Source organism: Lutra lutra, chromosome 2 (assembly GCF_902655055.1).
Source record: "Lutra lutra chromosome 2, mLutLut1.2, whole genome shotgun sequence".
Classification (NCBI taxonomy): Eukaryota; Metazoa; Chordata; class Mammalia; order Carnivora; family Mustelidae; genus Lutra; species Lutra lutra.
This window is the reverse complement of record NC_062279.1, coordinates 142,415,596-142,429,972: the sequence shown is the minus strand read 5'-3', so window position 1 is coordinate 142,429,972 and position 14,377 is coordinate 142,415,596. Positions and strand designations below refer to the sequence as shown.

General features: G+C 42.2%; 1 protein-coding gene and 1 pseudogene across 9 annotated transcripts in view; one reads left to right on the top strand and one right to left on the bottom strand.

Moving 5' to 3' along the window:
* ADD1 (adducin 1) overlaps positions 1 to 14,377 on the bottom strand; it is an 88,975-nt gene that overhangs the window by 61,167 nt on the left and 13,431 nt on the right. The window lies entirely within an intron of this gene.
* LOC125094146 (peptidyl-prolyl cis-trans isomerase A-like) lies at positions 3,339 to 3,867 on the top strand (annotated as a pseudogene).

Below are 14,377 nucleotides of genomic sequence, written 5' to 3'. Positions count from 1 at the left end.
TTTTTATATTTCCAAAATCCATGTGATACAGATTGGCACAGAAAGAATCTAGCTTGGGAGATGCCTAGGTTGAGTGTCTGCCTTCAGCTCAGGTCTTCATCCCAGGATCCTGGGATTGAGTCTGGCAAAGGAAAGGGCTCCTAGCTCATCCAGCTCCTCCAGAAGCCTGCTTCTCCCTCTGCCTGCTGCCCCCCCCCCCCCGCTTGTGTGCTCACGCTCGCTCTCACACATGCGCTCGCTCTCTCTGTCTGACAAATAAATAAAATCTTTTAAAAAAGGGAAGGGAGGGAAGGAAGGGGAGAGGGGGAGGGAAAGAGGGAAAGAATGAATCTGGCTTGGGTCTTCAACAAAATTCCATTAGCCTCCCAATGTTAACTGATTATAATAAACATGTTCAAGTCACATTAGAGTTTAGACCCCAGGGTGAGACCACCTGGGTTCTGGTCCCAGGTCATCACTTACTAGCTACATATCCTTAGGCACACTTCTTCATCTCTCTCTATGTGTATTTTAGTTTCTTCATCTGTAAAATGAGAATGGTAGCATTATCTACTTTCTTGATTAAAGATTAAATGAGTTAACTTATGTCAAGTGTTTTGTATCGTGCTTGGTACACAGTAAGCAATAAATTAAGGAACCATAATAAATGGTAACTATTATCATAAGCAGCACCTTTAAAGATGACTGAATCTCTTAAAAAAGGACACTGGCAGAACATTCTATGATGGCACTAATTAACTGTCCTCCTTAATATGTGCACAGAGACACACAGCAGCACTACTTACTAGAGGTCCCTCTAACAGATGGCATCACTGCTCTGTATTGCCCATTTAAAAAAAAAAAAAAGATTTGAGAGAGAGAGGGTAGGGGGTAGGGGGGATACAGGGAGAGGCAGAGGGAGAGAAAGAGAATACCAAGCAGACTGCCCCCTGAGCAGGGAGCCCGACACAGGGCTCAATCCCACAACCCTGAGATCATAACCTGGAAGGAAATCAAGAATAGGATCCTCAAATGACTGAGTCCCCAGGTGCCCCCGTATTGTCCCTGTTTAAACAACCGCTAAACTGCAAGCTTACTGAAGTCTGGAGCGATTACAATGCTTATCTTCTGACATTCCCAACACAATGCTCTGAACACAGATCTTAAATAATGCTTATTAAACTAATATAATAAGGGGACACCTGGGTGGCACAGTCAGTTAAGCGTCAGGCCCTTGATTTTTTGACTCAGGTGGCAATCTCAGGGTTGTGAGATCCAGTTGTATGAGCTCAGTGTGGAGTCTGCTTGAGAGTCTCCCTCTCTGTCCCTCTGGCTTTGTGCTTGCGCACACACTCTCTCTCTAAAAATAAACAAATCTTGGGGCACCTGGGTGGCTTAGTGGATTAAAGCCTCTGCCTTAGGCTCAGGTCATGATCCCAGGGTCCTGGGATTGAGCCTCTCGAAGGGCTCTCTGCTCAGCAGGGAACCTGCTCCCCCCCACTGCTTCCCCCTCTTGTGATCTGTCAAATAAATAAATAAAATCTTTTTTAAAAAAGGTCATCTAGTTATTTTATAGATAATAAAATAGATGATGAAACTGAGCAAAGTAATGACTTTATCATCAAAGGTTCACATGCTGGCCAAGCTAGAGCTGGTTCTTTCCTCTACCAAGAACATCACATCTCACTCACTCCACGGACCCTCAAACTGTGCACATTAGAATCACTCATACTGAATATACTTTTCCTAAGTTTTGAACCAACACATGACCACTATTTCCAATACAAATAAACACCACTTGGAGATCAAGTAAGGCAAATATTTGAGAGGCCCTACCACTCCATAAGATTTGCCATAAAAACCAATGTTATTTGTGTATAAGAAATAAAGAAATACAAGGGCTAAACAAAAAATGGCCTAAAACCACGGCAATGAAACTAGTTAACTCCAAATGGGAACCACTCACAACAGGTAACATTAGCAGAGGTCAAATACCAAAAATGAGCACTGCTGGAGGCAAAAACAGAGGCAATCAGCTGGAACTCTCAAGAGGGTGGAAATGGTCTCAGGTGAGCAGTGACCCTCGCTCACTGTAGAAGTAAATACAATCCTTTCAGGAAAAACAACCTTAACGTTGATCCTCAGGTTTTTCCCCACGTTAAAATCAACCAAACAGAAGGTCTTAGTAAAAATTTCACAAACCCAAAACAATCTTCACGAGTGACAGTCATCAGAAATAATAAACCATATACTTGGGCCCTCAAAGGCTTCAGATACTAGGATTATAATACAGAACATAGAATAACTATGTGTGAAATGGTTTTTTTTTTTTTTAGATTATTTATTTATTTGACAAAGAGAGGGAGGGATCACTAGTAGGCAGAGAGGCAGGCAGAGAGAGAGGGGGAAGCAGGCTCCTCACCAAGCAGAGACCCCAATGCGGGGCTCAATCCCAGGACCCTGAGATCACGACCCAAGCCAAAGGCAGAGGCCCAACCCATTGAGCCACCCAGGTGCCCCTGAAATGTTTAAAAAATAAATTAACCACAATATGACAAGCCTCAGAGACTATAAAAAATGAGCAGAGCTGAAAAAGAAACCAAACAGAACTTACAGAAATAAAATGTTGAAAAAGTTATTTACAGGGCACTTGGCTGGCTCAGCTGGTGGAGCATGTGACTCCTGATCTCAGGGTTGTGAGTTCAAGGCCCACCTTGGGTGTAGAGATTACATGAAAAATAAAATCTTGGGGCACCTGGGTGGCTCAGTGGTTAAAGCCTCTGCCTTTGGCTCAGGTCATGATCCCAGGGTCCTGGGATCCAGCCCCGCATCAGGCTCTCTGCTCAGCAGGGAGCCTGCTTCCCTCTCTCTGCCTGACTCTGCCTACTTGTGATCTGTCCAAAAAAAAAAAAAAAAAAGGAAAGAAAAAGAAAACCTTGGGGCACCTGGGTGGCTCAGTCAATTAAGCATATGCCTGTGGCTGGGGTCATGATCCTAGAGATCCAAGCCTTGGGCTACCTGCTCAGAGAGGAGTCTGCCTCTCCCTCTCTCCTGCTCATGCTGTCTCCTGCATGGTGCGTGTGCCCTCTCTCCGCCAAATAAATAATAAATAAATAAAATTTTAAAAATAAATAAAATAAAATCTTTTTTAAAAACTTTAAAAAATACTTTACAAATCAACTAATGAATTAATAGGAGCTTTGACACAGATGAAGAGGAATAAGTAAATTAAAAGATTTGAAAAAATTCCCCAGAGACCAGCACAGGGAGACAAGGAGGTACAAACCATGCCAAAAGAGATAGAATAAGAAAGTCCACTACATGTTTACTGGAGTTACAGGCCAAAATAATAAAGAACAATGAAGAGTCTGCTGACGCCACTGCCCCAGAGCCTCCTTGCATCACCAGCCACTGTCAGCTCCACCATAGTCTTTGACATCTCACCAAAAGGCAAGCACTTCAGCTGCATCTCTCTGGAGCTATTTGCAGACAAAGTTCCTAACACAGTGGAGAACTTTTGTGCTCTGTACACTGGGGAGAAAGGATGTGGCTATAAAGTTTCCTGCTTTCACAGGATTATTCCAGAATTTGTGCCAGCGTGGTGACTTCACATGCCATAATGGCACTGGCGGCCAGTCCAACTATGGGGAGAAATTTGATGATGAGAATTTCATCCCAAAACACACAAGTCCTAGGATCTTGTCCATGGCAAATGGCCCCAACCCAAATGGTTCCCAGTTTTTTGTCTGCACTGCCAAGACCAAGTGGCCAGATGGAAAGCATGCAGTCTTTGGCAAGGTGAGAGAGAGCAGGAATATCGTGGAGGCCATGGAGTGCTTTGGGTCCAGGAACAGCAAGACCACTATTACTGACTGTGGACAAATGTAATAAATTTGACTTGTGTCTTATCTTTACTATCAGACCACTCATCCTGCAGCTCAGGAGAACAGCCCTTCACCCCCATCTGCTTGAAATACCCTATAATCTCTGTGCTCTCACTGCAGTCCTATGGGTTCCATGCTTTCCTTACTCCCCTCCAAGCAGCTGGATTGTAGAGTTACGTTTATGATTATGAAATAAAAACTACACAACAACAACAAAAAGAATGAAGAGTCAGAGTCAATATAATATCCAAGGAGAGAATGGCTAACAACTTTACCTAACTGAAAGACATGAATCCACAAATACCAACCAAAATAAAGAGAAATACACATCTTGTAGACAGTAATGAAACTATAGCATAGCAAAGGCAAGAATAAAAAAAGAGCATCTACAAAAGCGTAACAATTAGACACTGGCAAACTTGTAACAGAAATAACAAAAGAGGAATAGAGTTCCTTCAAAATGCTAAAAGGAAATAACTGGCAATCTGGATTTCTACCCCAGAACTATCTTTTGAGAATGTGTGCAAAATAAAGTCACTTCAGATGAACAAAAACAAAGGTACCACCTACATACCTGCAGAAAAGGAACTGCTAAAGAAGAAAAGTGATCCTAGGAAGAAAAATCAGAAATGCCATAAGGACTGTGAGTCAAGAAACTGCTAAATGGGGGAAAAAAATCTAAAAATGTATTTTGTATATAGATGATGATGTCCAATTTATGAGTTTAAAAAAAGGCTGGACTAAAATACTGAACAACAGTATTTGTGCAACAACAGTAGCACATAACTTAATAGTTGAGTTTAACTGGAATTGAAGTGCTTCAATGTTCTTGTTTTGTTTGGTGGAAGAAGACAGTATTAATTGCGGACTTTGTCACATATATGCAGGGTAAAATTCAAGGGCAACCACTAAAATAGAACAAAACAGTATGTAATTTCCAAACCAATAGAGGGGAGAATATAAAAGAAAACTTAGTTGTTTAAAAAGGCAAGCGTGGGGGCACCTGGGTGGCTCAGTGGGTTGAGCATCTGATTCTTGATTTCCGCTCAGGTCATGATCTCAAGGTCATGGGATCCACTCATCAGCAGGGAGTCTTCTTTTCCCTCTCCTTCTGCTCCTCCCCCTGCTCATTCTGGCTCTCTCTAATAAACAAATAAAATCTTTAAAAAAATAAAAAGGTAAGGGAACCTGGGTGGCTCAGTCAGTTAAGTGTCTGCCTTTGGCTCAGGTCATGATCTCCAGGTCCTGGGATAGAGCCTCATGTCCAGCTCGCAGCTCAGCAGGGAGTCTGCTTCTCACTCTCCCTCTGCATATCTCCCTGCTTGTGCTCTCTCAGTCTCAAATGAAAAATTAAATCTTTAAAAAAATAAATAATTTTTTAATTAAATAAATAAATAAAAAGGCAAGCATGAAGGGGAAAAAGACAAATAGAAAACAAAATATAGGGGCAACTGGGTGGCACAGTTAGTTAAGCATCTATCTCCGGCTGAGGTCATGATCTCAGGGTGCTGGGATCAAGCCCTGCATCCGTCTCCCTGCTCTGCGCAAAGTCTACTTGTTTCCCTCTCCTTTTGTCCCTCTCCACTACTCATTCTCTCTCAAATAAATAAGATCTTAAAAAGAAAAAAAAGGAAAGAAAATGCAAAATGATAGAAAAGGTACAAATTTATCAGAATCACAATAAATATAATGCCAGTTAAAAGACAGAAATTATAGGGGCGCCTGGGTGGCTCAGTGGGTTAAGCCGCTGCCTTCGGCTCAGGTCATGATCCCAGGTCCTGGGTTCAAGCCCCACATCGGGCTTTCTCCTCAGCGAGGAGCCTGCTTCCTCCTCTCTCTCTGCCTGCCTCTCTGCCTACTTGTGATTTCTCTCTGTCAAATAAATAAATAAAATCTTAAAAAAAAAAAATACAGAAATTATAACCAGTATGGTACACTAAATAATGGTCATTAGAGATATTAGTTCTAACCCCAGAAGCCTGTAAATGTTACTTTACATGGCAAAGACTTTGCTAATGTAATTAAAGATTTGGGGTAAGAAGATTATCCTGGGCTACCTGGATTACCTAAATGCAATTGCCAGTAAGAAGGAAGAGGGAAATCTGACTACACATTCATCAGAGAGCAGTACGACCAGGGACAGAGGGACTGCAGAGAGGTGGCCACTGCCAAACAATGCTGGCAGCTATAAGAAGGCAGAAGAGCCAAGGGGCAAATTCAACTCTAAGAACCTCCAGAGCCATCACCATGATGTCAGCTCAGTCATACAGATTTTGGACTTCTGGCCTCCAGAACTGTAAGAGAATACTTTATTGTTTTATGGCCACAAGTTTGAGGCAATTGATTAGAGCATCCCCCCCAAAAGATAATATATCAATAAAACATAAGAACAGAATACAAAAGTACGCAAGTAAATGGATGAAAATAGGTATACCAGGCAAATACCAACCAAAAGAAAGGTGGAGTTTCTATGTTAATATAAAACAAAAAGACCTTGGAAAATAAAAGCATTTATTTGGGATGGAAAAGCCAATACTTAATGAAAAAAAGCTCACTACAACAGGAAGATTAAAAATATATATAGGGGCACCTGGGTGGCTCAGTGGGTTAAAGCCTCTGCCTTCAGCTCAGGTCATGATCCCAGGGTCCTGGGATCGAGCCGCACATCAGGCTCTCTGCTCCGAGCCTGCTTCCTCCTCCTCTCTGCCTGCCTCTCTACCTACTTGTGATCTCTGTCTGTCAGATGGATAAATAAAATCTTAAAAAAAAAATTTTTTTTTAATATATATATGTTTTATAAAATGGTCTCAAGACAAATGAAGCAAAAATTGCTGGAACTCAGAAACTGATAAATTGGTTATCATAAAGAGAAACTAAAGCACTGCTCAATTACTAGTAGGCAAAGCAGTCAAAGATTCGTAAACAGTAAATAGAAAATAAGAACAATCAACAAGTTACATCTTCATAAGTATACAGAACCTTGCAACTCCCTGTTTTCTAAAAACAAAGAATATATACTCTTCTCTAGAATACAAAAAACATGTATAAATAATAACCTCATATCTGGGTGGAAATTTTTAAATTTTTTTTAAGATTTTTATTTATTTGATGGAGAGAGAGCACAAGCAGAGGGAGAGGGAAAAGCAGGATTCCCACCGAGCAGGGAGCCCAATGCGGGACTCGATTCCAGGACCCTGGGATCATGATCTGAGCCGAGAGCAGATGCTTAATTGACTGAGCCACTCAGGTGTCCCAAAATTTTTTAAATTTTTTAAAAAGATTTTATTTATTTATTTGAGAGAGCATGAGAGCAAGAGAGATTGAGAGAATGAGTTGGGAGAGGGGCAGAGGAAGAAGCAGACTCCCCACGGAGCAGGGAGCCTGACGTGGGAATCTATCTCAGGACCGTGGGATCATGACCCAAGCCAAAGGCAGATGCTTAACTGACTGAGCCACCCAGGTACCCCTGGGTGGAAATTTTTAAAATCTCAACAAATTCCAGAGAATCAGTAGCATACAAACCATTTCTCTGGTCATAGTGCAATTAAAACGTATTAATAACAGAAATTTAAATTTTTATATACACATTATATATACATACACATTTATACACAAATACGTATATATATTTAAAAATTTAAAGGCACATTTTCTTTTTTTAGAGAGAGAGAGGGAAGGAATCCCAAGGAGGCTCCACACCCAGCACAGAGCCCAACATGGGGCTTCATCCCACGACCCCAAGATCATGACATGAGCTGAAACCAAGAGTCAGATATCCAACCCACTGAGTCACCCAGGTGCCCAAAAAAGCATACCTTACAGATCGAAGAAGAAATCATAAGGAAATTTTAAACACACTTACATAATGAAAAGATAATGCGTTGAAAACCACTGGCTTCACTAAAGAGCTAACTTTTAGAGAAAAATAGAGACTCAAAACACTGTAAGAAAAGTGACCAATGGGTGCCTGGGTGGCTCAGTGGGTTAAGCCTCTGCCTTCAGCTCAGGTCATGATCTCAGGGTCCTGGGATCGAGTCCCACATCGGGCTCTCTGCTCAGCGGGAAGCCTGCTTCCCCATCTCTCTCTGTCTGCCTCTCTGCCTACTCCTGGATCTCTCTCTCTGTGTCAAATAAATTAAGAAAAAAAAAAAAAAAAACACTTAAAAAAAAAAAGAAAAAGTGACCAACTTCTACGAAGTTAGAAAAAGAATAAATTTCACACTATTTAGCAATCCATAATCCCCACTAGGCTTTATACATATTTATTTTCTAATCCTTAAATCAACTCTTGAGAGTCAGATTATAGGTACAGCTAAGAATGTGCTGATTACCTGAGTTTTGAAGCATAAACCGTATGTCCTTTCAGGGAAAAAAAAAAGTATGTGCATCAATCTCAAATTGTAATTCATGTATTTACTCTAGCAAACAACACGCAGCCTTGATTTTTACTAAGAATAAAGATGATGTCATAGCTTTTTTCACAGCACACTGAAATCTGGGGTCAATGGCCTCAAAAGCCAAAACAACATACTAATAACTTGTTTCATGAAAAAGGTACTGGCAGGCTTCCATAGCTGTAGTCATGAAAATGTGCAGTTTTCATGAAAATTCTACTTCATCCTAGTACATTATGAAGCAACAAAAACAAATTATCCACCAGAAAAAATTAAAATATACTTTATTTATTTGTTTGAGTAATCTCTACACCCAACATGGGGCTTGAACTCATGACCCTGAGATCAAGAGTTGCATGCTCTTCCAACTAAGCCAGCCAGGCACTCCTAAAATATACTTTAAAACAGAAATGCTAGGTTGATTTTTTCTAAGATATGGATGATAAAAGTAACTGTGGTTGGGGCACCTGGGTAGTGCAATGGTTTAAGGTGTTTCAGCTCAGGTCGATCTCACAAGGAGCCCCAGGTCTGTGCTGGGTGAGGAGTCTACTTGGGATTCTCCCTCTCCCTCTGCACCTCCTTCTCATGTTCCCTCTCTCTCTCTAAAATAACTGAGTATTTTAAAAAATTTAAAAAGTAACCGTGGGTGAGTGACATGAAACATCTCAATCAATGACATGAAGAGCCCTAACAGGCATCTACCTCGAGTCCCTCCCAAAGACCCTAACAGGAGAGCCTGGACCACCAGCCTCGTGGGCTCACCCTGCACTCTGTCTGACCTGAATAGCCCTGAGCCCTTGAAGTGGGATTTCTGTTCTTGTTATCTTTGATTCCTGAATGTTCAGTACAAATCCTGCTACACTGAAGGCTTTTTTAAAACTTCAATGAGAGGGCACCTGGGTGGCTCAGTGGGTTAAAGCCTCTGCCTTCAGCTCAGGTCATGATCCCGGGATCCTGGGATCCAGCCCCACATCGGACTCTCTGCTCAGTGGGGAGCCTTTTTCCTCCTCTCTCTCTGCCTGTCTCTGCCTACTTGTAGTCCCTGTCTGTCAAATAAATAAATAAAATCTTTAAAAAAAAAATAAATAAATAAAAGTTCAATGAGTAAGTCTCCTAAATCCTAGTATCACTTAGAAACCAGAGACAAAGAAAATTCATAGTTCAATCGCTTGAGTAAAAGCTGGGAAAAAAAATGCTTCCTTCCCCTGAAGAAAACCCCTGCTTTCCAAAACAATCCATCTGTCAGACACCTGAGGCAGTAAACAGAGCACACTAAATGTTCCAAACACCCTAGGTCAGCGACATTCCTGGGGTTTATGCTGTCAAAGTACACTGTGCTTCAGCCCCTGAAGATGATGTTCAGAACAAACTGAGACAGCATTATCTGGATGGTGGGATGCATGTCACATCCCTTCCTCCTGAAACAGACAGTCCTGAAGGGAGCGCATTCCGCGAGACTCGAGCCCCATTTCTAACCCTTCCTTGCCTGCCTGAAGCTCTATGCAACAGCTTGATTAATGGTATCATCTGGGAGCGCAGTTGGCCGTTAACTACAATATTCTTAAATCTTGGAAAGCACGGTTAATCACAAAGTTCTTGCTAAGCTGCAAACATGTGCAGCTGTACACGACACAAATCTCTCTGGACAGAGCTTTACAACTTATTAAAAAAAATAGTGGGAGGAGCTAGTACACAGGGCTTTCCATTGCCCTTGTGAGCCTTTCCCCGTTAGTGTCCCCTTCTCACCAGTCCATACACTGGGAAAAGAGAAAGAAAGGGAAAACGCACACGGACAGTACACCTGTGTGCCACAAGTGGTCAAATGTTGTCTCACTGGCTCCACAAGGCTCTGGGTTAAATAAGATTGTTAACTGTTACTACGCCTACTTCCATGGATGAGAATAGGAGTTCAGAGAATTTCACTAACTTGATCCAGGGCAACAGACTCTGTGGCAAAATTGGACTCTCATCCTCACACCATATTCCTAACACCCAGCACTAATACAACAGCTGACAATGGACTCCCTTCAGGGAGACTAAAGCCCCGAATGCAGCACTAGCATGTCTGCAGTCGTACTGAGATATGTTCACATACCATAAAAATTCACCCAATTAAAGTGTACAGTTCAGTGGTTTTTCACTTATTCATGGAGATGTGCAACCAGCGTCAAGATCTAATTCTGTAACATTTTCAACACCCAAGAAGAAACCCCAGGCACACTAGCAGGCACTCCCCATTCCCACTCTTCCCTCTTCCTCCTTTCCCTGGCTTCCTTCTTAGCATAATATTTCTGAGCATGTGCAGCATGCATCAGCACCTCATTCTTACTGTTGCCGAATAAGGTTCCACTGCATGGACACACCATGTCTCTTATTCATCAGTTCATGGACAGCAGGTTCTTTCCACTTTCAGGCTATTAAGAAGAATGCTGCCGTGAACATTCACATACCAGTTTCTGTGTGGACAGATGTTGTTATCTGGCATTTGCATTTTCTTTTCTTTTTTTTTTTTTTTAAGATTTATTTGGGGCACCTGGGTGGCTTAGTCAGTTCATCATCTGCCTTTGGCTCAGGTCATGATCCCAGAGTCCTGGGATCGAGTCCTGGGATCAAGCTGCGCATAGGACTCTGCTCAACAGATACCTGCTTCTCCCTCTTCCTCTCCCTTTGCTGCTCTCCCTCCATCGGTCCCTCTTCCTGCTCGTGGGGGTCTTTCTCTCAAATAAATAAATAAATGCATTTGTATTTTCTAAGTGCTTTCATAACATTCTCTGCTTTGTATCTTAAAACTGCTTCACCTTGTGATGGAGAAACCAGAGCCTTGGGGCAGTAAAGTGCCTTTATCCCTTTACCACCTACTGCTCTATGGCCCTCAGTGAACCAGCACTAAACCAGCCCCTTCAGCTGAAGACCTGCTCCCTCCTTCATACCTAAAACCACTGCAGTGCCACTTCGTCTGCTCTGCCAAGGAATTTCAAGCAAGAGCAAGCAGATGAGAAAACCCCTATTTTTTAGGTAAAAACCTCCTTAAGTCATTCTAAGTCAATTCATAAGGCAAACCAACATCAAGCCTTTCAAAGTAAGAGAAGGGAAGAGCAAAGTGCTCAGGACAGGACATCTTCAAGGTCGCTCTCAAGGGATGGCCTTCCCATGCAAACAGCAAAGCTGCCACTCCAGGTATGAGAAGGCACATGCGGAACAAACGTCCCTGTGAGCAGCCAGGGACCAGCACAAGCCTGCATGTGCCCACAGCTCCATTCCCCGAAATCAGCCTCCAGAGCCTCAGAGGCTCTGGGGCTTGATGCAGAGCGAATTTGTTCCGACACAGGTGACAGTTATTTGGAGGGGCACACATTGCTAGGCCAATTGTGTAATTTCTCTTTCCCAACCTCCTGAAACAGTTCTTAGACTTACAATATTTTTCATAATAAAGTTCAGAAAAAGGTTCATAATTGTAACAGTAATATATAATAACCGCCGTTTACTGACAGCTTATCAGGTACCTTACAATAACTGTGTAAGACAGGCACCACTCTAACTTCCACATGCAAACACTTCCTTATTTTGGGAACTCTTACAGCTGATGGGAGTATAAATTGGTATAACTCCTCAAGAGGGTAATTTGGAAACAGCTATGCAAACTAAAGTGCAAACATCCTTCCACCCAGGCAATTCACTTCCCAGAACAGACCTACAAGTATATATGAAGACCGGGATGGAAGAATACTCACTGAAACAGTTCCTAACAGTAAAATTCTAGAAACAAACACCCATCGAGGGTGCCTGGGTGGCTCAGTGCAGGGTCCTGGAATGGAGTCCCACGTCAGTCTCTCTGCTCAGCAGGGAGCCTGCTTCCCCCTCTCTCTCTCTGCCTGCTTCTGCCTACTTGTGATTTCTGTCAAATAAATAAATAAAATCTTAAAAAAAAAAAAGCCATCGGGAAAAAGCCACAGGAGCAATTGAATAAATAATAGTACACCCATAAAATGGGACACCTGAGACTGCTGAGGGGAACAAAACAGGTTTCTGGGTGCTGATACTGAGCTTTCTCCAAGATGTATTAAGGGGAAGTAAGATCAATGATCATTATTTTTAACTTTTTTCATACAGTTACTAAATTCTCTACAACTTGTTTCTTATGGCTTTTTTTTTCTTTTTTAATGAGCTCTATGCCCAACATGGGCCTTGAACTCATAACCCCAAGAGCCGTCAGGCACTCCTCTGTGTAACTATTTCTTTTTTTTTTTTTTTTTTAAAGATTTTATTTATTTACTTGTCAGAGAGAGAGAGAGAGAGATCACAAGTAGGCAGAGAGGCAGGCAGAGACAGAGGGAGAAGCAGGTTCCCTGCCGAGCAAGGAGCCCGACGTGGGACTCGATCCCAGGACGCTGGGATCATGACCTGAGCCGAAGGCAGCCGCTTAACCAACTGAGCCACCCAGGCGTCCTGTGTAACTATTTCTTAAAAGAGGTGTATGTGCAAACCAGCGTTCTGACTGTACTCTCCCGCAAGTTATGCAACAGCTTCCTCAGCAGCAAATTCAAAGAATACTTCCCACACAGGGAGCAATAAAAATTACCTGTGGCCACTGCTATAATTTAATAATTACATAATCCTAGTACTTTTATAATAATATTAAAAATTTTACTGTTGCTGTTATCAGATGGGCTCAAAAAAAAATCCGTTTCATAACTACACTGCCCAGTGTCCGCCACACAGGGCAACAGCACCCACCATGGGCAGCTCTGTCTCCTCCTCTAGCTCACAGCCCACAAGGGCTTCTTTTCCAGAAACCTAGCCCGTGTGGCCTGGCCCCTTCAGTATCTGCTATCAACGTGCAACAAGAAACCATGGACAGTAAGATGGATCTCCACTTCCACTGCCCAAACACACCTGCTCCCAGATGCAAACAGATTTGATCTCTGATCAAACGTCTCCTCTTCCGTAAACCCAATTCTCCATCTAAAATAGATACTGCTGCCATCATTCTCTATTTCCTCATGCCTCCCATCTTCACAGCACTTACAACTACTTAACATAGCATTTATTCTCTATCTCTCATTCTAGAATAGAAGTTTCCAAGAGGGGGAATGTGTATCTGCCCACTGGGCCTAGAACAATACCCAACATATAACAGTGCTCAGTAAGTACACTGATATGCAAGTTAATAAAGTTATAGGATGGAAAATATGCTTGCAAAGTAACACTTTTTAAGATTACTGTTGTTTAAAGATAACTATTATTTTATCCCAGCAGAGAGGGTTCTCAAGGCATTGTTAAAAGGTAAGTGTCCTACAGACTCAAGTCCTACTCTATTTAAGATGCTTTTTTCTGGGCGCCTGGGTGGCTCAGTGGATTAAAGCCTCTGCCTTCAGCTCAGGTCATGGTCCCAGAGTCCTGGGATCGAGGCCCGCATCGGGCTCTCTGCTCAGGGGGGAGCCTGCTTCCTCCTCTCTCTCTGACTGCCTCTCTGCCTACTTGTGATCTCGCTGTCAAATAAATAAATAAAATCTTTAAAAAAAAAAAAAGATGCTTTTTTCCTATGTAGCATAAACTCATTAAAAAAAATACATCTTGTCAAAATACACTGAACACTTTTAAACTAACAGCTATGAGAAACAATGTACAGTGACCATAACAATTGCTTAAAAAGGTACTTCTGGAATAAAGCTCAAAGAGCAAAATGAATTCAACTTGTTCCCCCCTTCATCCCCTCCAGCTCAAGTTTCCTGCATGTAGGTCAGAATAAGCATTAGCAATTAAACAACTCTGTTAAAGTTTAATGTTATACTATGTTAAGATTCCTAACTATTTTTTTTTAAGATTTTATTTATTTGACAGTGAGAGGGATCAGTAGGCAGAGGCAGGCAGAGGGGGGGGGGGGAGTAGGTTCCCTGCTGAGCAGAGAGCCCAATATGGGGCTCAATCCCAGGACCCTGAGATCATGACCTGAGCCGAAGGCAGAGGCTTAACCCAGTGAGCCACCCAGGTGCCCCAAAATTCCTATTTTAAGGAGACATGTGATAGCCAGTAAGCACTGACCAAACTAAGGGGGTATTAGCATATTTACTCTGTTACTAACCAAATCTTGGATTTGGTTTTGAAAACCTTTAAAGAATA